At 41.7% G+C, this 26002-nt stretch overlaps 1 protein-coding gene across 1 annotated transcript in view; it reads left to right on the top strand.

Annotated features, from left to right (window-relative positions):
• The window catches only part of LOC126188594 (zinc finger protein 500-like), a 243104-nt gene that overhangs the window by 128100 nt on the left and 89002 nt on the right, over positions 1 to 26002 (top strand). The window contains exon 2 of the mRNA XM_049930195.1: positions 22044 to 22120. The gene's annotated coding sequence lies outside the window, so the exon portion shown is untranslated. The remainder of the gene's footprint in view (positions 1 to 22043; positions 22121 to 26002) is intronic.

Raw genomic sequence — 26002 nt, 5'->3', positions numbered from 1 at the left:
ATACAATATCAACAACAGCAATCGGTTACAGTACTACTTCAACTGCAACAATTAATTTCCAAACACTAGCTTTTTTTTTCTTCCTCCACAGTCACATCACGCTTTATTCTTTAGTCGCCAGAAACTGGTAAAAATCGAAAGCCGTGAGTCAAACAGCATATTATCCGGTCTTTGAGATTTTGTTATACGGAGGCGATGTAGCAGCAAGTACTCTATTGTTCAGCCGGCCGAAGTGGCCGTGCGGTTAAAGGCGCTGCAGTCTGGAACCGCAAGACCGCTACGGTCGCAGGTTCGAATCCTGCCTTGGGCATGGCTGTTTGTAATGTCCTTAGGTTAGTTAGGTTTAACTAGTTCTAAGTTCTAGGGGACTAATGACTTCAGCAGTTGAGTCCCATAGTGCTCAGAGCCATTTGAACCATTTGAACTCTATTGTTCAGCAAGAGCTAGCTGTGTAGTCGGCAGCTGTTTGAACCAGGTACAGTATTGCCACATAAACCGTGTTAGCGATAGATGTCTGTTGGGTAGCAGTCGTTTCTTTATGATGCTGCTTGGAAATGACACTGCGACAACAGTATGCGTCGAGGGGTGGGAGACCTCTCGTACCTCTTTGTTTAATTCTTAAACCGCCTTTCTACCTTCTTCTTCTTCTTCTTCTTCTTCTTCTTTTTCTTCTTTCGATCAGTTTCCTTAAACCCTCTGTGCCTGCTTCGTTGGCGGTTCTCATATCGCGGCGCCTTCGATACAGCCCTGATCTTTTGGCGTCTTTATTTCAGTCTTTTATCATTCAGAATAGTTGCTCCAGATAGCGATTTAGTGAATGTCCCCCATTGACTTTCGAACAATATATAGGATTTCCACGTCGGAGTTTACGTTCTTTTTTAACTGTACTTTGTATAGTTCACAGCTGTCTTTTTACTTTTAGAACAGCAAACATTACCCTGTTCAACAAGACAATACCTTTGTAAACTCTCCTCCTTTCCTACACCTATATAACCGTTATCTGTCCTGATCGACTGGAAGTCTGCAGCACGTGCTACATGGAAATCAACGGTTTTACATTCTAAGATGATATGATACCATCCAGAATTTCCCTGAAAATACTTCAGGTTTCTCAGAAATTTCAACCAAGTATAGGGTTGTTAATTTTATTCATCGATTTTACACTAGCTTGACTTGATTGAACATACTGTCTTCTTATCTCAATGAGCATCTGGACGACAGTGAGAGAGAGTAGCTGAAACTAGTTCATTGTCTTCAATAACTACAAAGGAAAGTGATGTACATATGCGTACTACCATCAATATGGATATAAATTTCGTTTAGCTCATGTGCTTAAACTGGGATATTTCTCTTTTCCTCCATTATTTAACCGGACAACAATCACAGCTTTTCACATACTTCCACTGAAAGACGACGAGAAACACGTCAAGAAAAAAGAAAAGGCATTCAGTGTTACTGCTGAAGATACTAATGAAACTGCAAATGAAACAAATTTTCGGGATATTTTCGTACTGAAAGGACAGAGAAAGAAATAAGCAGGAGAGTGAAAATAGCCTGGAATGATATTGGTGGGAAATTTACCATCAAAAGAATTCCAGTGTGTTTGAGATTGGAAGTTTATGGTATTGTGTCTTACCATATATAACTAACGGCAGTGAGGTATAAGATATAAAAGCGAAAACCGCTCAAAAGCTGAGCAACGCAGAGACGCGTGTTGATAATTACTAGGGAAGATAGAAAACCTAACAAATCTATCAGGAACAAACCAAATGGAATACGTAATTATATCTGAAATGAAGATGAAGTAGAGGAGGACGGAAGATACACTCAACTCAATGCCGACCGCTATGGCCGAGCGGTTCTAGGCGCTTCAGTCCGGAACCGCGCTGCTGCTACGGTCGCAGGTTCGCATCCTGCCACGAGCATCGATGTATGTGATGTCCCTAGGTTAGTTAGGTTTAAGTAGTTTTAAGTCTAGGGGATTGATGACCTCAAATGTTAAGTCCCATAGTGCTTAGAGCCATTTGAACCATTTGAACCATTTGAACTCAGCTCAATGGATAGAATGTCAACAAAGATATTTACTGGATTCTCAGAGAGCGAGACGAAACCCTCATGGAAGGTGACTGGATAAATTTGGAAAACCGGAGAAGCAAGATGAATCGGTGTAGCCCAACACGGTAAGACACGGGAAAGTCTAGAGGAGCCATTTTTCGAACAATGGCTGTCAAACGGCTTCTTGATGAAGGCGACAGTGATGATAAGGAGAAGGAGGAGGAGGAAGAAGAAGAAGAAGAAGAAGAAACTATCCTACCACCGCATTTGACTACCAATTCCAGTATCTGCTCGATGGTCGCTGAAAGGTTTGGAAAGTGGCGGCAAACAAAGGAATTGCGCAGCTGGCTTCAAGCAACGAGAATGCAAGGTTTATTGGCTGGTGGAACCTCGTCGAGCCACCGGCGGCAGGAATGGCAGGAATCCAGGCAAGGCACTCTCTACGCTGCAGTAAGCCGCAGCGGAGAGGAGGACACTCCACTCTGTTCACTCACCGACACCAAAGCATACAAGTCTTCTCTAGCCTCTGTTTGATTCGTTTGAATCGAGAGCGGTAAGAAAGACAGTGAAAATCAAATTGCAAGTAGGAGCTGAATTTACTGGAATAGTCCAGTATGTCTTACGCAGTTCCGGAAGATGGGGGTACTGACAGAGGTTCTAGAGGGAGCTGACCTGTTCAATGACTGAAGTAGACAGCCTGAATCAGTTTGTTGTAAATCACTCCGACATCTTCCGAAACAATCGGTTGCACAGTCGAGTGGTTGTAACGTTTGTCGCTCGAGCGAGGGTACATCCGACGCGCTCGCCGACCTCTGGAATCATCGTTACTGCCCGTGGGTTCTCAGGCTTCCGTTTAGATTCCCATTACGTGATTGTGAGCGCGATGGAGTGTAGAGTGCGCGTGAGAATTTGTGATGCAGCTGTGAATTCGTGATAAGCAGAAAAGCAAATGACTGATTCTTCTTTAATTTCATAAAACTATAATTCCGGATCCGTGCTTGAAATCGCTAGTTTTGTAGATCAACATTGACTATAAAGTCTTCGATTCTTTCTTACTAACTTCAATGTAAAGTAGTACTTTCTTGAGTATGAACTCTCCAGGGCCCGAACCTATCACGCCACCCGCTAGAGCACCGCAGCCACAAAAAATGAAGTCGATCTGAACGAAAAACTGAGCCACGTTTCTTAGAAGACATTACCTGTTGTCTTGGATTAACGAACGTTTATACAGTAGCATGACTCCTCTTCAGACGTCTACACAAAACTATTTTCCTCGACAACTGAATTCATGAGAGTATTTTGTTCTCATAATACGGAGGTTATGGTTTGTCACTCTCTTGTTAACCAGGAATTCAGCATCAGGTAATAAACAAAATATTTTTCGAGAGATCCTCAGGAAAACATTTCTTGCTCTTAAAATAGTGCAACAACTAAAAATGGAGAAGAACAGGTTTTGTTTCAGTCTCCGCTTTGCAGTTCATTAAGCTTAAAACAGATAAAGGGCACAGCACACATTCTTGCAACCACCTAACGTGCAAAATAAGTAAACCACAGTAGAGTTGCCTCCTCTCACTTAAAAACGACTGTGAATGTTTTGTACGTCACACATGGTGACGTCTTATAGCAAAATGCTAATATTTTATTTATTAATGAGCGAGACTAGTTTCCATTATAGGCTACTGTATGCAATTCGCATTCTTAGGTTTAGGTCGTAGCGTTTCACTTCTCGGCGGTCCTGGTTCTTTACTACCATATACTTCGAAAGTGATTTGCTGTTATTGTTCGTGTCTTACGCGATGATATTAATCGGCACATACATCATATATCCTATGTAGAACATCACACACATTTTATTTCCAAGAAATTATTTTCACCGTATATCATAAACTTTGATTTTTGTATCTGTTTTTTCGTTTGCATTGTGAATATATGTTTATTAACGTGGTAAATTCATAGCTCTCCAGTTCCGACATATTACACATTTTACGTCCTCTAAAGGAACTTTGGCGCTGATAACGCTTCTTTCTCTATCGTCATAAGCTATTATGCCCGCGGTTGATAAGTATTTTATGTCTTCTTGCGTTATTTCAGAAGCTGATATAATTAAGTAGGCGATACTCGGAAGATTGACCATTTTATCAGACTCATTAATATTTGAGTTACGTCTGAAACTAATAATTTCCAGATGATAGTAATCTGAAACTTACAAATTTTCGGTGCAAAGAAATTGTCTGAAATGCAAGACGTACCACCATTTACTTGGGACTTGGGATTCTTTCATATATATATATATATATATATATATATATATATATATATATATATATGTGTGTGTGTGTGTGTGTGTGTGTGTGTATAGGGCTATTACAAATGATTGAAGCGATTTCATAAATTCACTGTAGCTCCATTCATTGACATATGGTCACGACACACTACAGATACGTAGAAAAACTCAGTTTTGTTCGGCTGAAGCCGCACTTCAGGTTTCTGCCGCCAGAGCGCTCGAGAGCGCAGTGAGACGAAATGGCGACAGGAGCCGAGAAAGCGTATGTCGTGCTTGAAATGCACTCACATCAGTCAGTCATAACAGTGCAACGACACTTCAGGACGAAGTTCAACAAAGATCCACCAACTGCTAACTCCATTCAGCGATGGTATGCGCAGTTTAAAGCTTCTGGATGCCTCTGTAAGAGGAAATCAACGGGTCGGCCTGCAGTGAGCGAAGAAACGGTTGAACGCGTGCGGGCAAGTTTCACGCGTAGCTCGCGGAAGTCGACGAATAAAGCAAGCAGGGAGCTAAACGTACCACAGCCGACGGTTTGGAAAATCTTACGGAACAGGCTAAAGCAGAAGCCTTACCATTTACAATTGCTACAAGCCCTGATACCCGATGATAAAAGTCAAACGCTTTGAATTTTCGGCGCGGTTGCAACAGTTCATGGAAGAGGATGCGTTCAGTGCGAAACTTGTTTTCAGTGATAAAGCAACATTTTTTCTTAATGGTGAAGTGAACAGACACAATGTGCGAATCTGGGCGGTAGAGAATCCTCACGCATTCGTGCAGCAAATTCGCAGTTCACCAAAAGTTAACGTGTTTTGTGCAATCTCACGGTTTAAAGTTTACGGCCCCTTTTTCTTCTGCGAAAAAAACGTTACAAGACACGTGTATCTGGACATGCTGGAAAATTGGCTCATGCCACAACTGGAGACCGACAGCGCCGACTTCATCTTTCAACAGGATGGTGCTCCACCGCACTTCCATCATGATGTTCGGTATTTCTTAAACAGGAGATTGGAAAACCGATGGATCGGTCGTGGTGGTGATCATGGTCAGCAATTAATGTCATGGCCTCCACGCTCTCCCGACTTAACCCCACGCGATTTCTTTCTGTGGGGTTATGTGAAAGATTCAGTGTTTAAACCTCATTTACCAAGAAACGTGCCAGAACTGCGAGCTCGCATCAACGATGCTTTCGAACTCATTGATAGGGACATGCTGCGCCGAGTGTGGGAGGAACTTGATTATCGGCTTGATGTCTGCCGAATCACTAAAGGGGCACATATCGAACATTTGTGAATGCCTAAAAAAACTTTTTTAGTTTTTGTATGTGTGTGCAAAGCATTGTGAAAATATCTCAAATAATAAAGTTATTTTAGAGCTGTGAAATCGCTTCAATCATTTGTAATAATCCTGTATATTAAGAGATGAAATTTCGTTATCGGTCTGTTTCTGCAAACTTTGTCGAACTGTTACCAGTGTGTACACGTTCTGATATAGAATATTATCCAGAATATTGTTATTAGTTTCCAGTTAATCACTGCTTCTTCGGCCACTAATTTAAACTTTGTAAGACTGTGTTATAAACTTGAAGACAGGTACAAGACGACAATGTCTCTTCAAAGTAGCTTTTCTGCACTGCGTCCTGTCACTAATAACCTTGCATATACTGTATATCGAACGCCTCCACGATGTAACCCCGTCATTTTATCGCATTACTCACTGTTGTAGAAACTTGTCTCTCTTTACCTGTATTACGACAAACTTCGCTGTGGGGAACAGCACTTCGTAGTGTTTGGGAAGTGACTTCAAGTTCTGACTTTTGTCTACCGAGGAAAATCACCCTTTCCGTGACGGAGTGAGATGGCACAACCGTATTAAAGGCAAAACGGAGCGAAAACAAATTTTTGTTTGGCACATATATATTTCCCTAATTCATTGAAAGTGTCTCAGGGTCAATGCCGGAGTGTTGTTGCCCTCCTGTGTGGCTCTTCCCAACCGCGAGAATAACGAGAATACCTCGGTTGGAGCCTACCAAAATGTTGTTGTTATTTGTTCACTTACCAGCGTCTTCCTTACGTGGAAGGAGACCTTGGTGTGTAGACACACAGTTTTACATAGGAATAATAAAAACGTCGTGAGTATTTAAAGAAGACAACGGGAAGGAAACAAGTGTAGACCTCGCGTTTCTTTTTTAGGACTTAACTAATAATATTGATATTACAAATCACTGTGTATATAAACTTAGCGATAAGTAACAGGAAAGCTATCTTTATTTCAAGAAATAAGACATTACTTTATTTTTTTGACTGTGGAAATTCGAATTCTCGAGTTCTTATAACATTTGTCATGAACAATTTTGATGTTTGGATGGTGTGAAAGTCCTTTATGTATGTAGTGATATGGTGTCCTGTGAATGTTACTGATGTTCACTCTACGGCGCGGTGTTGGCGGGAGTCGCTGTATCGATAGAAGACGAATGTCCTCGATCGGTGCCGACAACATTCTCGGCACGGCCAATCTGTAAACCTGTGTTTAGTGCGTCTATATACTTGTGGATTATTGCAGACATGAGATGTGAAAGACATATAAACAGCAACAGTTCACGTTGCACCAGTCGGCGCGGTGCTCTTAACACTAAACAATGTGGCTACAACAATGCCAGTGTCCCCATACGCATTACTAAAACTTGTTTGTCAAATTCGCGGTTTTATCAAATTAGCGCGGTAGACATACCAACCGAGTTTCTCAAATTTTAACTTCACCTTCGAAGCACCTGTCATGATGTGCTTATAGTCTCGGGAAGCGTTTCACGCTAGTGAGCATTTGAACAGTGTACGAGGTGCAGTTCAGAACACGAACTTCAAATTTTCGAAACCTGTTCCAGTCGCTATATATCTCAAACTTATTGATAACAATCCGGTAAGTTACTGGCTACTGTTTGACAAACGCATGCGTAAACCGTAAACCTGTTTTTTTAGATCGCCCCTGCACGAAAATTCCTCTCAGACACGTGAAACGCACGTTGTGTTTGACAAACACATGAAAAAAGCACCTCATAGCGAAATAATTTTACAAACACTTCAAGTCTGACAAATTGTTTGATCGTCTACGGGTGCCTTAATATTGATAGCGGCTGGCAAACAAGTGAAGTCAATCACCTTCTTTCGACTTTTATCGAAACAGCTAATCGCACCAGCACCGCGCCGAGCGTCTTCTGCGAACTAACGATTAATATGCGTTGGTAGCACTACTTGCGGTCGCCGCTAAGATGTTTCGGCGTAGAAGAGAAACGTCACCGTCAGGAAGTGGGACAGGTTGTCCGGCAGGCGCGCGTCCATTGACGGATGACGCGGGGCGGTGACGCGGGCTGACGCCGGCTGACGTGACGTAACGTAACGGCGTCCGATCGCGCGCAGTGGCCGCGAGCCGCCAGTATTGTCCTATATTTTAATGTGGGGCTGCGGGTAAAAATAATGCCTTGTTCTTATATTAGAAGGCGCGACTCCTTTTAATAGCCGCGCGGCTGGCACGGCGCCACGCGTGTCGGCCATTTCTCCCGCTTTGTTGTCTGTGAATGAGCCGGCTGCGCGCCACAGAGGTGTCCGCTATTCCCTGTCAACACGGCCCCGTCGTGCTGTTGCCACATGGACGGTGCAGCGTGTCACAATGATTCGGATCACGCCCACTCAAAATGGCTAATAGCGCCGATTGAAAACAACGGGAAGAAAATGGGGCAAAGATCCAGGCGACTAAATTTCACGAGAGAGCAATTACAAAACAAACAAACAAAAAAAAATAACACAATGATTCATACATTAAAATCCTGATCCCGAAACTTCTATTTTTATTAGTACATTCTTATGGGAGTAATTTGATACATTTAAGCTGCTACACGAGCTTCTTGATAATAAATTAAAAACAATGGAAACTAGAGTGGCATGAACATGCTCCGAATCAGGGGAGGACCAAGGAAGCGTTTTAGCCCCTCGGCTGGTCTTAATCCTTACTGTCACCAAAATATTAAAATGAACTGCAAAATGACTAGGGAAGATATGAGTATAGTGCTGAGAACAGAAGTTCCATTCAAATTGGAAAGTTGTCTATTCAACTAAATCCTTAGGATTTTAAGCATCACACACAAAAAAACGTGAGGAAGGCGACCTGAAGACTACATTATATTGGCAAAACACTTAGGAGATGCAACAAATCTTCTAAAGAGACTACACTCCGCTGCAGGGTGAAAATCTCATTCTGTGAGACTAGACCACGTTTGACCGTTCTCTAATGGAGCACTGCTGCGCGGTATGGGATCCGTAAAGAGCTAGAATTGACAAAAGACTTCGACAAAGTTCAGAGAAAGGCAACTCATTTTGTATTACGTGTCACGAAATAACGTGTAGAGACATGGATATTACGAGTGACTTGGAAATCATTAAAAGACTACATCTATTCACAGCATTTCAATCGCATATATTATCTCGGAATTCTGAGGTATTTGTTGACTATCACCAGAAAGACTAAAATAGGAGAAATAAGATCTCGCCTACTTTTTGAGAGTGGATCGGTAGGGAAATAGTCTGAACGGGACTTTTGTGCATCCTGTGCCAAACGCTTAAATGTGAATTGCATAGATATCTTGATTTACCAAGTTATTTGATGCACATAAGTGCAAAAACAATGTTTATTTTCTGGTTTAAAATGTGAATCATTCACATTAAAGTGACGGTTAGCGGTCTCGGGCGAGCAGAAGTATTACCATATTTAATTATTTGTGACCTTTCTGTTTCCTGAATAATATCAAAATACGCTATTCTGCAACTGCTTGTCTCACTTTGCTCATGTGATTGCGCTTTAAGCGTCTTATTTGTATCTTTTAACCCTCCGTGTGACTTGCATTCTTTAATGTTATCCATAGATGTAGGTAGGTCAACACTTTCGTCGGCCAGAGATAAACTAAAGTCATTCAGCATCCTGTAAGGGAAAAAGAAGAATAATCTCTTTTCGCTCACTAAGAGTCACTAATAACTACACTGCACCAACAAATTCATTGATCCGGAAACAACAACAAACTCGAGGAAACTCAGCATTTGGTTCACAGTTCAGACATAAGTGTGGGGTAAAATGATTGTCGCTTCAACTGTGCAAGTTTTCTTAACTTAAAATCAAAAAATTGTCAATTGTTAATCTATAATGAGTTTTCCAATACAATCGACTTGCCATATTATTCAAAATGGTTCAAATGGCTCTGAGCACTATGGGACTCAACTGCTGTGGTCATCAGTCCCCTAGAACTTAGAACTACTTAAACCTAACTAACCTAAGGACATCACACACACCCATGCCCGAGGCAGGATTCGAACCTGCGACCGTAGCAGCAGCGCGGCTCCGGACTGGAGCGCCTAGAACCGCACGGCCACCACGGCCGGCTGACTTGCCATATTATTCCTCTGTCTTCAGTTACGTTTTTCTTTCTGTGAAATCTTAAGACTAATAGGATCCACTGCTCAGCTTTTTCCTCTGTGCCATGTTTCTTTTGTTTCCCTCACATGTTATCTCTTTCGCTAAGTCTCCGCAGGGAATTTAGCTGGCCATGGACGACTTCACACACATTCCACCAACATATCATTGTTCCTCGTAAAATTTTGCAGCAAAATTCTTCCTTCACTTATTCTGTCTTAAATTTCTTCACTTTGTACATCCCACCGATTCTTTTAAGAGTCTTTATTTAAAAGAATCTGTTTCAGATCCTTAGTCACTTAGGTGATTATGACGATCTGATTCCATAATTTATTCACTCAATTTAGATTTATCTTTCCTCAGATGGAACCCACGTTCTGTTTTCATTGAAGTGGGAACCCGTCGTTCGGAGCCTAGATTAAGCTGTAGGTTCCCCTATAACTGGCATCGTAATAGGTTCCCTTATATCTGGCATGTTAAATTAGTTAAAAAGGTCAGATTTCAACGGTAGCTCTGTTACCTTACTCGAACATTGCCAAGGAAATCTTAGAGGAACTCTGCTTATTATCGCGCCTCAGCCAAATATCGCACTCTTCTAAATAACAGCGCTGCAGTCATGGACTGTGCGGCTGCTCCCAGCGGAGGTTCGAGTCCTCCCTCAGGCATGGGTGTGTGTGCTTGTCCTTAGGATAATTTGGGTTAAGTAATGTGTAAGCTTCGGGACTGATGACCTAAGTAGTTAAGTCCCATAAGATCTCACACACATTTGAATATTTTCTTAGATAACACAAAGTAGGTGCTGCCACCTGGCGGGATTAGGTTCATCAGGTGCTTAGCAGCAACCCTTCAGTACTGTGTCATCTTTGGTTGGATGTGCAGCAGCGTTCAGTCTGCGTAATCTTTTAAATGTTTCGTGCACAGGAAAAGTTTTTGGCGTTTCAAAAGCACAGTAATCGATCTTTTAAGAGGCAAGCTATTTTTAAACAGTGCAGCATAAAACAGAACCACAGAATAATGTAGCTTAACAAGACATCGGCATATTGTCGTTTGCATTGTTAGTTTTGGGAGCAGAGTAGGCCATAATGGAATGTTGGTTTGCTCCTAATATCGCAGCTCTACTGTCGTTCTAATATCGCACTGTGCGATAGTACGCTCACTTTTTTTATGTATACCATTTCTAACATTTCATCGCTCTATCTGTACTTTCAACATGTTATAACGCGTTGTTACAGATGTCACCTAAAAAGAGAAAGCAGTGGACCGAGGAAAATATGAAAAGAGCTATCATTGCTGTTAGCAATAGAGAGATGGGCCTGGGACGTGTATCGAAGCAATTTGACGTTCCAAAATCAGCTCTGAAAGACAAAATTAATTCTGGAGATACTGATTGAAATAAGTTAGTGTCAGTTAAACTTGGAAGAAAACCTGTGCTTAACACGGATCTAGAGCAATCCCTTGTCAAATATTGTATGGATATGGAGACCAGATTTTATGGTTTAACTGCAAAAGATATAAAGAAGATGGCTGTTGGTTTGGCAGAAAAAAATTCTTTACGAACCCCTTTTAATAGAGAGACAATTATTGCTGGCTGGAAATGGCTCCACTCATTTATGCGGAAATACCCAGAGCTTAGTTTAAGAAAACCTCAACAAACATAATTGAAACGTATTAGAGGATTTAGCAGGGAAAATGTTCAGCAGTTTTTTGACATTTACGAACCCCTTCTAGAAAATACAAATTTTGACCCTAAGAAACTTTACAATTGTAATGAGACTAGTCTGAGAGTTGTACAGCATAAGACAACGAAAGTTATTGCACTGAAAGTTAAACGCCAAGCTGGCTCTGTATCCTCAGCAGAGAGAGGATCGTTAGTAACGGTTGTTACTTGCATGAGTGCGACAGGTCACTTTTTACCTCCTTTATTTGTATTTCGACTGAAAAATCAAAAGCCAGAGCAATTAGATGGGGCACCGCATGGAAACATGGCTGTCTACCTCACTGTTCTCATAAGATGCAACCTCTTGACAGCGCATTCATGTTTCCCCTGAAAACTTACTATGTACAGGAAATAGAAAAACTGGTTGAAAAATCATGTAGGTAGAGTGGTGAGTCATTTTCAGATTGCAAAGCTGTTTGCTGAAGCTTAACAAAAGTCAGCCACAGTAGCTACAGCAGAACATGGTTTTAGAATAACTGGACTGTATCCACTGAACAGAAATATTTTCCAAACATTGAAATTTCAGTGGCTGACTCTGCCACGTCCACTGCTCAGCAACACGCCCCACAAGTGTGTCTGTCATTCACCACAAAATGACAGATATCCAGCTGAAACAAGTCGCATCAGACAGAAACTACTTGAGCCCCAGCCTGGACCTAGTGGCTCCCAACCACCTGTAAACAAGAGTGGTACACCCGTTGTTCGAAGACAGGCCACCATCTGCAAATGACCGCAACATTTTTCTGAGAGATATAAACCCCTTGCCACAACTGAAAGACCAAACCATTCATTCGAAGAAAAGAGGATGACCAAGCTGCCCAGCAACTTTTCTGACAGGTACACCATTATAAAATGAAGCTCAGTGAAGACATTTCCAAAAAATCAAACACAAATGTTGCAAAAAAAACTATTTTTGCTTATAGATCAAACAAAAATAATCAACTCACTGTAAAACATAAAAAGGGAAAAATCATGTGTATGAAAAGAACTATTGTAATTAAGAAAAGGAATGTCCCACATAAGCCGTTATTGGATACATCCTCATAATCAGATGAAATCCTGATAAACCATTGACAGTGTCTACAGACGACGCAGACAGTGAAAATGATTGCGAGTGTCCTTTCTGTAACCAGCTTTATTTGACTGACAGGTCCGGAGAAAAATTGATAACTTGTACTAAATGTCGCATGTGGTGTCATGAACAATGTTCTGGAGCTACTGACTATAAAACCTTAATTTGGAGGACACCTGGTGCTATATTAGGAATACTTTTCTCCAAACTGGGTTGTTGTGGCCTTTTATTTTTGAATTATTTATTAGATGAGATATTCACTTAATTATTTCGGATAAGGGACAGCAATAACCAGCTACTAAAAAATTAACAAAGCAACTTGATAAAAATGACAGCAAAATTACACCAAAAAATAAAAATGGGTGCGATATTAGGCATAATTCCCCTAACTTCTATTTATGGGATTGTTCCCCTTTCCAATCTTAGGGCTCTTCTATATTAACTGTCAATTTAAAGTGAATCATCCGACATAATGCGTTTTCTTCCGTACCTAATGGTTTGAATTCCTCTAATCTTCTGTGTCAATTGTATCTTCATTAGTGCATATCACCTAGATAGCGCTGAAACGAAAATTCATGCCTTAGAATCGTCAAAAGGAATGATGAAATTACATGTTTCTAAAACCACTGTGGAAGATTTGAATTTTTATGGGCACTTGTGAACTGAATAAATTGTATTTCTTACATATTATGCTTTAAATACCAAGTTCCTCTATTTGAAGATTCTTTTTCTTTTGTATTATAAAACATTCTGGTATTTCATAAATTTATAACTGAGGTTACTGTAAATTGAGAAATTGGGCATTTGAGGAATGATTAGTGCCACACAAAGCAACAAGGAAGTAAAAATTAACTGTATCTGCACATTACATACTGTTTATTACTTCTACTCGCCCTCCCCGCCCCTTGATCACCATAGTCTACAAATGCTTTCATTCTTTTTATGTCTCGTGCACTTCCATGAATATTATAGAATTCTCTTACAATTTTGTGCCGAAGTACTGATTGTGTGCAGTGTGATGCCGTGCGGTTAACTGCCGCGTACAGTTTCAGTAAACATAATTTAGGGAGTGAGTTAAAGAGCTAGTGTCTAAATAAGTCTAACGGCATAAGTTATAGATGAATTTCAGTGATTTTTTTTTTGTATGCAACAAAGAGTTCACCGCGTTCACCTAAGGGGACGTCCATCGATTACGTGATATCAAAATAGAGGGGGTGGGGGTGCCCGGCAAAATACCACCAAATCTCATTTAAAGGAGGCGTGAGTGGGGGATGAGACGCGGACAAGTGAAAATTCACTTTAACTATTTAATTCAAAAATTGTACACTATTATAACTGATAACATTTTATTTGTATATAATTAATCCCAGTGTGGACAACATCAAAGTGCCCAGCAATATTTATAGCATCTCTGAACTGAACTGATTGCCTTACACATGTGTATACCCGGGATTCCCCGATCTGAGGCAAGCATCGCACAAGTATTAGATTTCATTCGGGAAGTTAGTTCTACGCTGCGTCGGGAACTGCATGTCAGTGAGTTGGTCGCGATATTCTCAACGCATATAAAGCCTATATTATTGTGCTCATCATGTATTTGTATCAAAACTTTCACACTGCGTGTGTTAAGCAGTCTTCCAGTAAATCTGAACACACGTGCGAGCAGGAAGTTAATCGTTTATGGAAGGAATATAAGTTGAAGTTCACCGACAAGGATTCTCTTAGTTACGATATAAATCAAGAGATTGGAAAGCTGCGTAATCATACGTTTCAAAGGAAAGTACAAACAATGTTGTTATTGAAACTTCCTGGCAGATTAAAACTGTGTGCCCGACCTAGACTCGAACTCGGGACCTTTGCCTTTCGAGGGCAAGTGCTCTACCATCTGAGCTACCGAAGCACGACTCACGCCCGGTCTCACAGCTTTACTTCTGCCAGTATCTCGTCTCCTACCTTCCAAACTTTACAGAAGCTCTCCTGCGAACCTTGCAGAACTAGCACTCCTGAAAGAAAGGATATTGCAGAGACATGGCTTAGCCACAGCCTGGGGGATGTTTCCAGAATGAGATTTTCACTCTACGGCGGAGTGTGCGCTGATATGAAACTTCCTGGCAGATTAAAACTGTGTGCCCGACCGAGACTCGAACTCGGGACCTTTGCCTTTCGCGGACAAGTGCAGGAGAGCTTCTGTAAAGTTTGGAAGGTAGGAGAAGAGATACTGGCAGAAGTAAAGCTGTGAGACCGGGCTTGAGTCGTGCTTCGGTAGCTCAGATGGTAGAGCACTTGCCCGCAAAAGGCAAAGGTCCCGAGTTCAAGTCTCGGTCGGGCACACAGTTTTAATCTGCCAGGAAGTTTCATATCAGCGCACACTCCGCTGCAGAGTGAAAATCTCATTCTGGGAATGTTGTTATTCATCCGCAAAGTAAGTAGAAGTTCAATGACATTTAATGAGTATAACATAACAATAAAAGGTCAATTTTTTAAGTATCTGTCAAAACGGTTAACATTATTTTCGTGGAGCCTTTTTGACCGTCTGTCTGTGTGTGTCCGTCCGTCCGAATACTACACGGGATAAGCATGTTTTTATTGAGTTTTTAATTGCGTGTTAAATACACTGTGTAATACACTTTACAGGTAAAACATGGTTTTACTTACAGTGTTTTCGTCAATGTTTTGAAAAATAAAATTTTAATTTTTTACAATTTTTATTCGAGTAAGAGATAAACCACACATAAGGGCGGAGGAGGGGGGTTCCAAATATTAAAGAATGCCGCTTATGTAATTAATGGATGTCCCCTAACCTCATCTATGGAAGATACTTGTCACAAACACAATGAAAAATCTGTCTTTCCGGCTTCCCTCCTTGCTCAGTCCAGAGAGAGTACAGTGTCTCGAAATTTTGTAAGTTCAGTTTTAAGGCACAAAAGTACGACTATGTTGTTCCGTTCACTATTTCTACTTTCACACTATTTGTCTCAGATATCTGATAGCAATGCTGTGTTATTGATTGCTGGTTGCGTATTTAGGGCAGTAGGGCGAATTCACTGCTGAAACAGCATTTTTTCCTTAAATAAGTTAATAAACGCTATATTAGCTGTTTCAAATAGACTGCAGTAGTTGTAGAAGTAATTCGAACATTTCATCATATACTTATATACTTCATTCAAAATTCCTTATCAACTTTCGCTTAGTATCTCTGTTCTTTAATAATTTAAACACAATTTATTGTTGAAAGTTTAAAATACTGTTACTTTTCTTTCATCCTTCGTCAAAGAATGATGCTTTATTTTACGGAAACAAAGCCTGTCCAGAGATATGCACGCGAAAGAAGTTTCTAGCAACGCATAGCTGGGTGCGCTAGGCCTGAAAATACGCCTAGCGGATTTCTCGTGCTCGCGGCCTTCTCCGACGACGCCGATGGTTGTAGTCTTTCGACTTTTGGGCCGTGCTGTTAGCTGCTTCACCAAGTTCTCTGATTCTTCGTAAGAGGGGATTTAACGGCTCCCAGCGAAATGTGAAGACGCTCACTTGTTTGGGGCTACTTCCTCCCACGTAATTGAATTTTGTTTAATGACCCAGGCAGCCGCAGGGTGGCTGCGTCTGGGAAACCGTGCCGGAGGCCCCGATGGGAGGCGGCGAGCGTTTAACGTGCGATGGAACTGCAAACAGCGGCCACCAGTTGAACGAAATACCTGTGCGACTAGAAGGTCTGAAGCGAAACTCACGGTGAATCTCGGATCTCGCAACAGCTGTGCAAATGAGATTTCAAAATAGTAGTTTTGTTACTCTGGACTTAAACGTACGACAGGTCACCATGGAATATACCCAAAACTCATAAACTGGAATTATTGAACTATAAAAAGCCAAAAATGAAAATTATACACATAATAAAAACATTTAGCATATAATGTAGGCCCTCGTGTTTTAGTTTACAGATTTAGTATCTGCACTCTTGCATATTTCTGTGCACATGGCATATATGAGGGCTGTAACATAGTGCTGAGAGCAATGTAAGCCGAAAATCATCAAAATGAAGAAGCTAGAGAAAATATGTTTATCAATACTTCTTATAAAAAATACGAATAAAAAAGGAAGCGCGAAATATGTGTGGTATAAAAAGTGACGTTGATAATACTGCAAAGTAAATAGCATTCTGTACGTTTAAAAACAACATATAAATATCAACTACTTAAGAATAAAGGCAGATGATTTTTGTTAAATCTTCAGGCTATAAATGCTAACTAAGGGATCGGCAGAAATAGCAAATTAAAAAACAAAGAAATACTTAAAAAATAGAAACATTCAACCACGTTCGGCAAATCATAAGCTCTTAAGGAAGTATTGTGCCTGCTCTTTGTTTTTATGTCCATGCTATCATGCTTCATTAAAATTTGACGATGCAGCTATCAGACGCTGGATATGAAATTGAAAATTTGACAGGTTACCGATCTTTGAAAGCAAATAACTTCACTTTCATGTAGTTTCGATCGAAAAATGTAACTGGTTGTTACAAATTGCGATACACACATATAGCCAGCATGTTAACAACTTAATACTTATTTTATGTGATAAATAACGAAGCGTTGACAATATTTGTCATTTGTCTACCTAGTACATTATTGCACCCGTTGTGTAAGGTGACCGAAGGTAAATGGTTTCCACAAATCAGCCACAGCGAATGCCGGGACATGCGAGTAGATAATAAGCTTTGCAAAAAGTCTCGGCCGCCTAGTTTATTGATGCAGCTAGTAAAACGAGAAGATTTTTATTGCAAACTGTTCGTCTAAAGTTTCGCACATAATTTATCAATCGCTATAGAGATTTCACATCTGGTGTCTTGCATGTACTTTCTACGCATAATGATTAATGCAACACTATATGACGTATTACATAACATTGCGAAAATATAAGAAATATTTTATATGAATAAATTGTGCACCTATATTAAAAACTTTCCGCCCAGTTAGGTAAGTCTTACGAACACATCACTAACCCCTATTTATATATAGAAATGAAACGAGATCTACTGAAGACGAGACAAAGGTTTCGAAACACTTTTTACGTTGCGTAGTTTCCCCCTGCAACTCTAGGGGGGGTCCGCAGCTCTTGGTCATGCGATAGCGTTCTCGCTTCCCACGCCCGGGTTTCCGGGTTCGATTCCCGGCGGGGTCAGGGATTTTCTCTACCTCGTGATGACTGGGTGTTGTGTGATGTAGTTAGGTTTAAGTAGTTCTAATTTCTAGAGACTGATGACCATAGATGTTAAGTCCCATAGTGCTCAGAGCCATTTGAACCATTTTGAACTCTAGGGGGGAGGGAGGTGGAGAAATGTTACAATCTTACTGAACCATCCTAAATTTTACCACTACGTAGTATGTTCGAACAAAGTCATGATTTGTAGTTTATGCAGTAGCTAATTTAAAGGTCTCCAGCGGTATGTCATACACAAAATAAGTACAAAATGCCCTGTTTTGCACGCTTTACTGATAATACCAGAATACCGTGAATCGCGAATTTCTACCAGCTGCAGTTGGAAATTTTAGGAGGGTTTAGTAATCTAGGGTTAATAACCGAATTTAGTGCCAAACGTATCAGACCTTCCACCCTGATGGTTGAAACGCACCTGAACGATTGAAGATGGGCTGTTGAGCCCAGCGTGTTCACCTTTCGACGCACAGGCGTCAACATACGGCTATTGATTGATTGTGGTTCAACGGTTTCGTCAAGATACGAACTCTGTCGAAGTAGTATGATGTTGAAATGCACTCTTATCCGAAGCGACCCATAATATTGTGGCGAATGTAAAAAACTGTTCGATAAAGAACCGTACTTGTCTCTAGCGAGAAAATGTGATAAAAGCCACTGATCTGAGGCTCCAGGTAGCAGCTGGAAGGTGCTGCAGCGAGAGACTGAAGAGCCTGCTAGAGAAACGTAGAGTCTACCATGAAATTAAGAGATCAATTCTGGAAACGAAGTGACAGCTCTTTCCGCCCCCATAACAAGGGTGAGTTGTTTTCATGAAATTCAGCCTCGACCTATACAGTGGACGTTTGCCAGAGGCGAAAGAGAAAGTCAGGAATGAAGAAAAGTGAGCGCGTGGAGCGGGAGTGGAAACACGAACAAAAGAATAGGGGACGTTAGCTGTAGTTGGGATATTTATATACATAAAAAATACATTGTTGGTGCTTGAGCTTTAAATTGTTTATGCAAATTGCAATCGTCAGCAGTGGCCCCGGGCAGCTGTACAGAAAGTGCTGTCAGGCTGTGGGCGCGGGACGTATTATTTCCCATTTGGCTGTCAGTCGTCGGCGGGATGCCGGCTATTTGGGGCGCGCCGCGGGCAGATCGCGTGGCGCCGCGACAGGTGGCGCGGTGGGCGTGTGACGTCAGCGGCCGGCCTGCCCCCTCCCCTCCCCTCCCCCCACCCTGGCCCTCCCCCTCCCCCCTCCCCCGCGAGCAGGCGCCCCACGCCCACCCGCGCTCTCCTGGCCGGGGGTGCGACAGTCGCGCGCAAAGGCCGCGACCGGCCGCACCACTACCGCGACGAGCAGGTAACACTCTCAAGTAACTGTCCGCCTCCTGCCTAAACGCTACCCTCGCAGCCTCCCTGCTCCGTCCTTTCCTCACATCGCTCAAAACACGTTTGTAGCAAGCACGACGCATTCGTCCCATGACGTCAAGTCTGCCGTGCAACATACCGGTCAGTAACGTATTCCTCGCGAGGGATCGGTTGACTTACCACTCCACTATCCCGCAACTGTTAATTGCATGCTTACTGAAATCAAACGGCCCAGTTCCCAACTTAAATCTTTTTTCACGCACAATAAGCTTCTAAACACTTGATCACACAATACAATTAATAAGATCGGACATCGTGCGTCGTTGCCAGATGAAGTAAGTATTGACGGGAAATGGTTTCATCAATCTGACAGACCGGCAGTAAGTTCTGCCTTAGGCCAAGTATCTGACTAATGTCGCATATTTTACTACGTGACAGTGGTGCCCTCGTCATAACCACTTAACATGCTTCGGAATGATTCGTAATTGAGTTGAAACCGGTTCTGCGAGTAAAACAACTATATTGGCAACTGGATCGTTTAATTTCAATTAACAAGAGTAGTAAATTGCGTTGTGTCAGGTTATTCATTTATACCACTGTTTTGGTGTCGTTAACTGTTCTTGTGTTTCAATCTTGCAACTCTAAAAACTAGTACCTTTTATATAACCAACACAGGAATCTAATGAGTAGGACATTTTTATTATTCAATGTCTTGAATTGTCCATGGCTAGTGAATTTAAATTTTCTCGTGATTAAGTTCTCAGCATATATACAGTTTATCTGTCTTTTCTGACATCTGGATCAACTTCTTTCATACACTGAAATCTTAGCCATACTTCGGGATCATTTGCTAGTCTTTCATAAGGTAGGGGTTTTCAGTAACTTCACTATTGTGACGGACTCGACGGCTAATATGCGATTTGCGGTGAATTAATGAGTCATTGAATGCAGAGCCGTAGGAGGTTCTTTGTTTCGTGGAGATACTATTTTCTCCATTATTCTGTCACAGCAATGTTGGAAGTTCAAATTTATGTAACAGTGACAATCGATGTTTGGTTTGGTGACTTAGGCTACACCGACATTGGATCTGTAACCCTCCCAATCCGATGTCGGGCGACCATCGAATGACATCGAAATCTAAACAACCGTCAAGGTAATAATGTAAGTGCCAACAATGGGAAGGGAAGCTCGACGCGACAACAACCCATGACGTCCGATTGCGGGCCGAATTGACAGACCAAACGTGTGTTTCTAGTCCATATCTTCACACGACAGCACATGACAGCGAAAACTATCTATAGTTCATACAATGTTTTTGTTAATAATAGCCAATATATGTATGAAAACGTTATTAAACAAAGTTGATCGTGTGCTCTCGTGGTGTTGTAGTAATAAGTTTTTGTTCTGGACTGTTGGGTACCCTGAAAGATCAACCTGTTGTATTCTTTTTCATGTATTCAACAATGCCGTCGAACGTTTCTATAGTCATATGGTGATAGCACTTTAATTTATCTGGGTAATTTCATCAAGGCTGGTAGATTTAATAAAACTCCCCTGCTGATCTCTCTTCATTACACTGGTACATCCATACCTTTTCTCTAAGACTCTTATTAAGGTTAACATTCTTCTCCTGCAGAAACCTATAATCAATCACGCTACCCACACAACACACCTGCAGCTGCTTCCCGATCGTGCGTTAATCGAGGCCAGTGTAGGCACTCAAAAAGAACGACGTCGGACGACATCGGCTCACGTAATTGCTCTACGTCGGATCAGGAGAAACATGCCAAAGTAGGTGCAAGTTCAGAGCGTACCTGTCAGCCGACAGAGCGTGATGTTAGAGTTTAGACTGCCAATCGGTGCACCGTCTCAATGAGGCAGAGAACAGGTGTAAGACAAGTCACTCGCTGCACATAATGATACAGAAAAAGATAATCGGTAACTCGCCATGACAATCGCAATTCGTTTACTAATCTCCTCGGCAACCTCGAATCACATACAGTTTAAAAACTGGCGGGAGAGTTTTTAGAATTTTAGCCAATATAATACCACACAATTAACAAAATCGCGGCAAAGGAATTCCACAGCAAAACATTATTTTACAGTGGCCACACAGCGGGCCATGAATTCGTATTATTACCCGTGTATCCGACATAAATGGATTTTGCACAACTTATCGGATCTTCCATTAGCATCGTAATGCTATAGGCCTCGTTTTTTGGGACTAGGAATTGAGAGAAAGAAGAACACATTTCTTTTCAGTTTATGAAATATCAGATGGAAAACTGTCGCCCTGCCGGTAAGGATTCATACTTTTGTGCCAAAGATACTCGGTGCCTCAGTTAATTGTTGTATATATATATACACACACCATACGCTTTCCTATTCACAAAAGCAACAAGCAAGGAGATGAATTGAAGAAATCAACGTGCTACCGGTAATATTAAATGAACGTGTGAGAAGCCGGCCGTTGTGGCCGAGCGGTTCTATGCGCGTCAGTCCGGAACCACGCTGCTGCTACGGTCGCAGGTTCGATTCCTGCCTCGGGCATGGATGTGTGTGCTGTCCTTAGGTTAGTTAGGTTTAAGTAGTTCTAAGTCTAGGGGACTGATGACCTGAGATGTTAAGTCCCATAGTGCTCAGAGCCATTTGAACCAATTTTTGAACGTGTGAGAGAGGAAGGAAGAAACGTTGAGTGCGAACAAAGACTGGAGTATTTTGTCCTCTGTCTTCAGTATAGGCTGATGAAAGCCAAAGAATTTTTTTTGTAGTATTTTGTCTCTGAGCGTTACAGTATAGTGATGGACCTTATTTCCTGTCTTGCGTGTCCGTGAAGAACGGCCATTTTGAGTAAAAAGTGATGTTGAGAAACTGCTAACTGGAGCGTGGTGTGTTGTTGCAGGCAGCAGTGAGCGCTGACGGCGGAGCGCCGTCCATGGGCTGAGCCTCCCGGCGCACAGCCCCACTCTCTTCGTACCGGTGAGTACATGACGCTGAAGGAGGCTTCTCCAAAGACGCCGAAACATTGGCAGTTACGCTATTTAAGGCGGCGCTGTACGATCACTTTATCGTTTAAACCTACGTAATTATACTACCTCAGCAATATCAGATGATATGCAGGGTGTTCGAAAATTCAGTGCCCAAACTACGAGACAAAATTATATCTCGTACGCAAATCGTGTGTCGGAAACGCATATCGTTGGAGTACTGAGTTTCCAGGAGGTTGTTACGTGTGACTGGGAATAAAACGGTGTTCAATATTCTTCATTGCTGTATTGTTCTGATCATTATTACAATAAATGTTCAAAATGAGCGCATTTAACCTCAGCACAGAATCGGTATCGACGTAGCAGGGAGTCCCGTGTTCGCTGAAAAATGCGAAGTGTGTTCGGTATTTGTGTGGCTGATGCAAGAATTCTTGTAACCAATTCCGCATCCTAGTCAACAAATGGCTCTGACGTAGCCCCAGAGAAAGAAGTCTGATGGGGTGAAATTCGGGGGTCTTGTAAGCAAACGCATAAGTTCCTCCCGGCAGCTCCATCGATTCCCAAAAGTACAGGTTATTACTGCTCCAAATGGCCGTGCAATGTGCTCTGGGGCGCCATCACGCTGAAACCTCAATCCTCCTCCTGCCTTCAGCCGCACCGTAAGCAGTGTGTATCTATCGCAAATCTCCCCATGTGTAGCACTCTATGTTGACACTGCAACTGTCATGCAGACACTAGAGCTACCCACTTTTTACCAACTCAGTGTCGAATAACATGACACTACAGCATACTACGTATCTGAAACTAACATTGGTGTAACAACGTGCTCACGCAATATGGGTTTCCGACACATGGTTGCTTTACGAAATATATTTGTTTCTGTCTCCTCTAGCATCCCTGTTAGTTGGGGCACTAAATTTTTGAATACCCTGTACAGGTGCATTAAATGAGATTTATCGCAAAAAGTCGATCATCTCGAAACTTTGTAAGAGCGTAAGACAATACGAAGAGAGAATAAGGGATGCAATATGGTCCATGTGACCCTTTACGCACGTTAAGATTCACGAAAACCAACTAATCTAAATTCTGCGACCATAGTGCACTCAGAATGTGCCTTTAATTTTGACTGACTACACGAATAATAAAAACGATCAAAGGCCTTTCGCGAAAGACTTATAAGAATATGGATGTTCCAGTACCCACAGCATGCAGCACAATCCATCCTGGATAGCTTCGGTCTGTCTCGTGACCACCAGGCAAAAGTGCGGGGTCACACAAAGAGATACACTTGCGTTTCTCTCCAGCCGGAAGTTTTTGTCACTTTCTGTAACTTAAGAAACAGAAGTAACGCACGTCTCTTGTGCCCAAAAACTTTCCTGCTTCAGGAATATCGATAATGACAAGATGTCTTGCTTCAGCAGATATTTCATCTGCTGAAGACTGAGCCAGAATCCTGAAAATCTGGCCAATCTGGCCAAATCTGACCCTTCTGGTTATGTTTTCAGATCAAAATTGAACGATTTAACAGTGAACACATAGTATGTTGTGGGGCGATTCAAAAGCCAAGATCGCTTAAACACTCTATACTAGATGACCGGTGTAACATGACAGGTTTGAGGGAGGGCTTACATGAGTTACACTATATACATTACTATTAGTACAGTACCACATACCTGAATGTAGCTTAACATGTATAAATCATTTGGATAAAACTATACATGAGGCAGACCAGCTGATATAAAATCATTGTCGCAGAAATAAAAATTAAATAACAGTACTGCACCAGAGTGCTGAAACTTCCGTTAATGATTCTTTAATTGAAGAATTTGTTTTTCTCTAGAGTTTCTTTGCGAGCGTAGGGTTTGAGAACTCGTGGTGGTCAGCGGTGTACCCAGGTTTACTATTTATGGCTTATGAATTTCAAATCGACTGGCGCCTCGATAAATAAAGACGCGTTCCGATGCTTGGAAACCCCGAGGGAATTATAAGCGAGAGGATGAAGCTTAAGGGGGGGGGGGGGGGGGGGAGAAAGAGGATGTAGTCAGGACGGCTTGGTTAGCCCGCACAGGTTTCTTCTCGCCGCCTCCGTCAAACAGGTTACCCCTCCCACCATTTCCATCGTACGAGGAAAAAATAAAGGAGTAGTGTTGATTGAATTTTGCTGCTGCGTTAGTATTAAATTAGTGAAACAGTCATTTGTTTCTAAGAGGCAGTTTGCGTCCTCGATTTATTTAGTTAAGACAAACTGGAGGGGGGGGGGGGGGGCGGCAGTGATCCGCGCGGAAGCGGCGGAAAGAGTGAGATCGTGTGTAGATCTCTGTAAACAGCAACTAAAAGTATTCGTATGTGGAGTCGAATAGATTACGGTGTGTCGTGTTCGTCAGGAAACAAAGCTATACAAGCGCTGCACACTGCTCGCACGTCAGACTCTCACGCATTCATCGTCATTTTAGTTATGAGAGTGCAAGAAAAACACCTCTTCAACAAAAAGCAAGGTTTACAGTGAGGATACGTTCGGACTGTGTCCGTCTGAAATTTAATCGAATTTTACGTACGACAGTGCTTTGAAAAAATTGTTTAGTGTACTGTCGCGTTTCACTTAGTCGTGAGTTGGTATACAGTTTACTACACTTACTGACCTAAAATTCGCTTTATATTGTACCAATATGTACTTCAACACTACTTTCATTTGGATGTAATTTCACATGTCAGTCATTTAGAAACAGTACAAACATTGAACATTCTTAAGTTACCCGTCTTCTAAAAGGCATCAACTCTCTTCTTCGTCATTAGCCCCTTTTAATATAAAAATTGCGTCAAATGTTAACATTTAATTTTTCATTTTTCATATCGCTTCGTCGCAAGTTCATATAAAATCGGTATGCTTCAACGCTCAGTCGCTGTTTGCCTTGACCCTAAAGTACGAAATAACGTAATACCAAGAAATATGAGAGGAAAAGATCTTTAAAAAATCACAAATGATGTCACAGCGCACAAATATATGATTAATCACAGAAGATTGACAGAGTGAGTATCGGCTAATATTGGCTTGTGGTCGGCCAAAATAAAGACGAAAGGCTACAATTCCTACCACGTATGCTGCATTGTAACCCTTCAAGTAATGTGTTTTTTAATATACGTTTTGTTTAGGAAACACAAAACCCAATCGTTTCACAGTATTTTCTAAGATGCACATGAATATAAAACCCAAAACATTACCTCAGATAGACAGTGCTTCACTTTGCATAATAGAATGGCACAGTTAACCCTTCTTGCCCTTCCTCGCTAAGGCTGTGCGAACAGCAGGACATTTGACAGTAGTTGTTCCACTTTCATATTGTTCAGCCTGATGCTCTGTACAATTTTATGCGCCCATTGTCAACAGCGTAGTTTTTTCTGGTAACGACGGATGCTAGGTAATACTTGAAAATCCCTTCTGTCTGTCGGGAAATGTTGAAGTACTGTGTAATTCAGAGTCTTCTACTTGCAACATCCCCGAACGCGTCACGTGGTACTATTATGACAGTTTCGGAACCGACGTTTCAAGCAAACTGAGATATTACACAAGGGAAACGCTTTCCAAAAATAAAAAAATCAAATGTGTGTGAAATCTTATGGGACTTAACTACTAAGGTCATCAGTCCCTAAGCTTGCACACTACTTAATCTAAATTATCCTAAGGACAAACACACACACTCATGCCCGAGGGAGGACTCGAACTTCCGCCGTGATCAGCCACACAGTCCATGACTGCGGCGCCAAAGACCGCTCGTCTAATCCCGCGCGGCGCTTTTCAAAAGTTTCTTATCTTCTGTACATGACCACATGCCATTGCTCCGTCGATGGTTATAAAGAGTCGCTGTGTACATTAGCG

Source organism: Schistocerca cancellata, chromosome 5 (assembly GCF_023864275.1).
Source record: "Schistocerca cancellata isolate TAMUIC-IGC-003103 chromosome 5, iqSchCanc2.1, whole genome shotgun sequence".
NCBI classification, from domain to species: Eukaryota; Metazoa; Arthropoda; class Insecta; order Orthoptera; family Acrididae; genus Schistocerca; species Schistocerca cancellata.
Note: the sequence above shows the minus strand (reverse complement) of the source record. Positions and strands in the feature narration are given on the sequence as shown.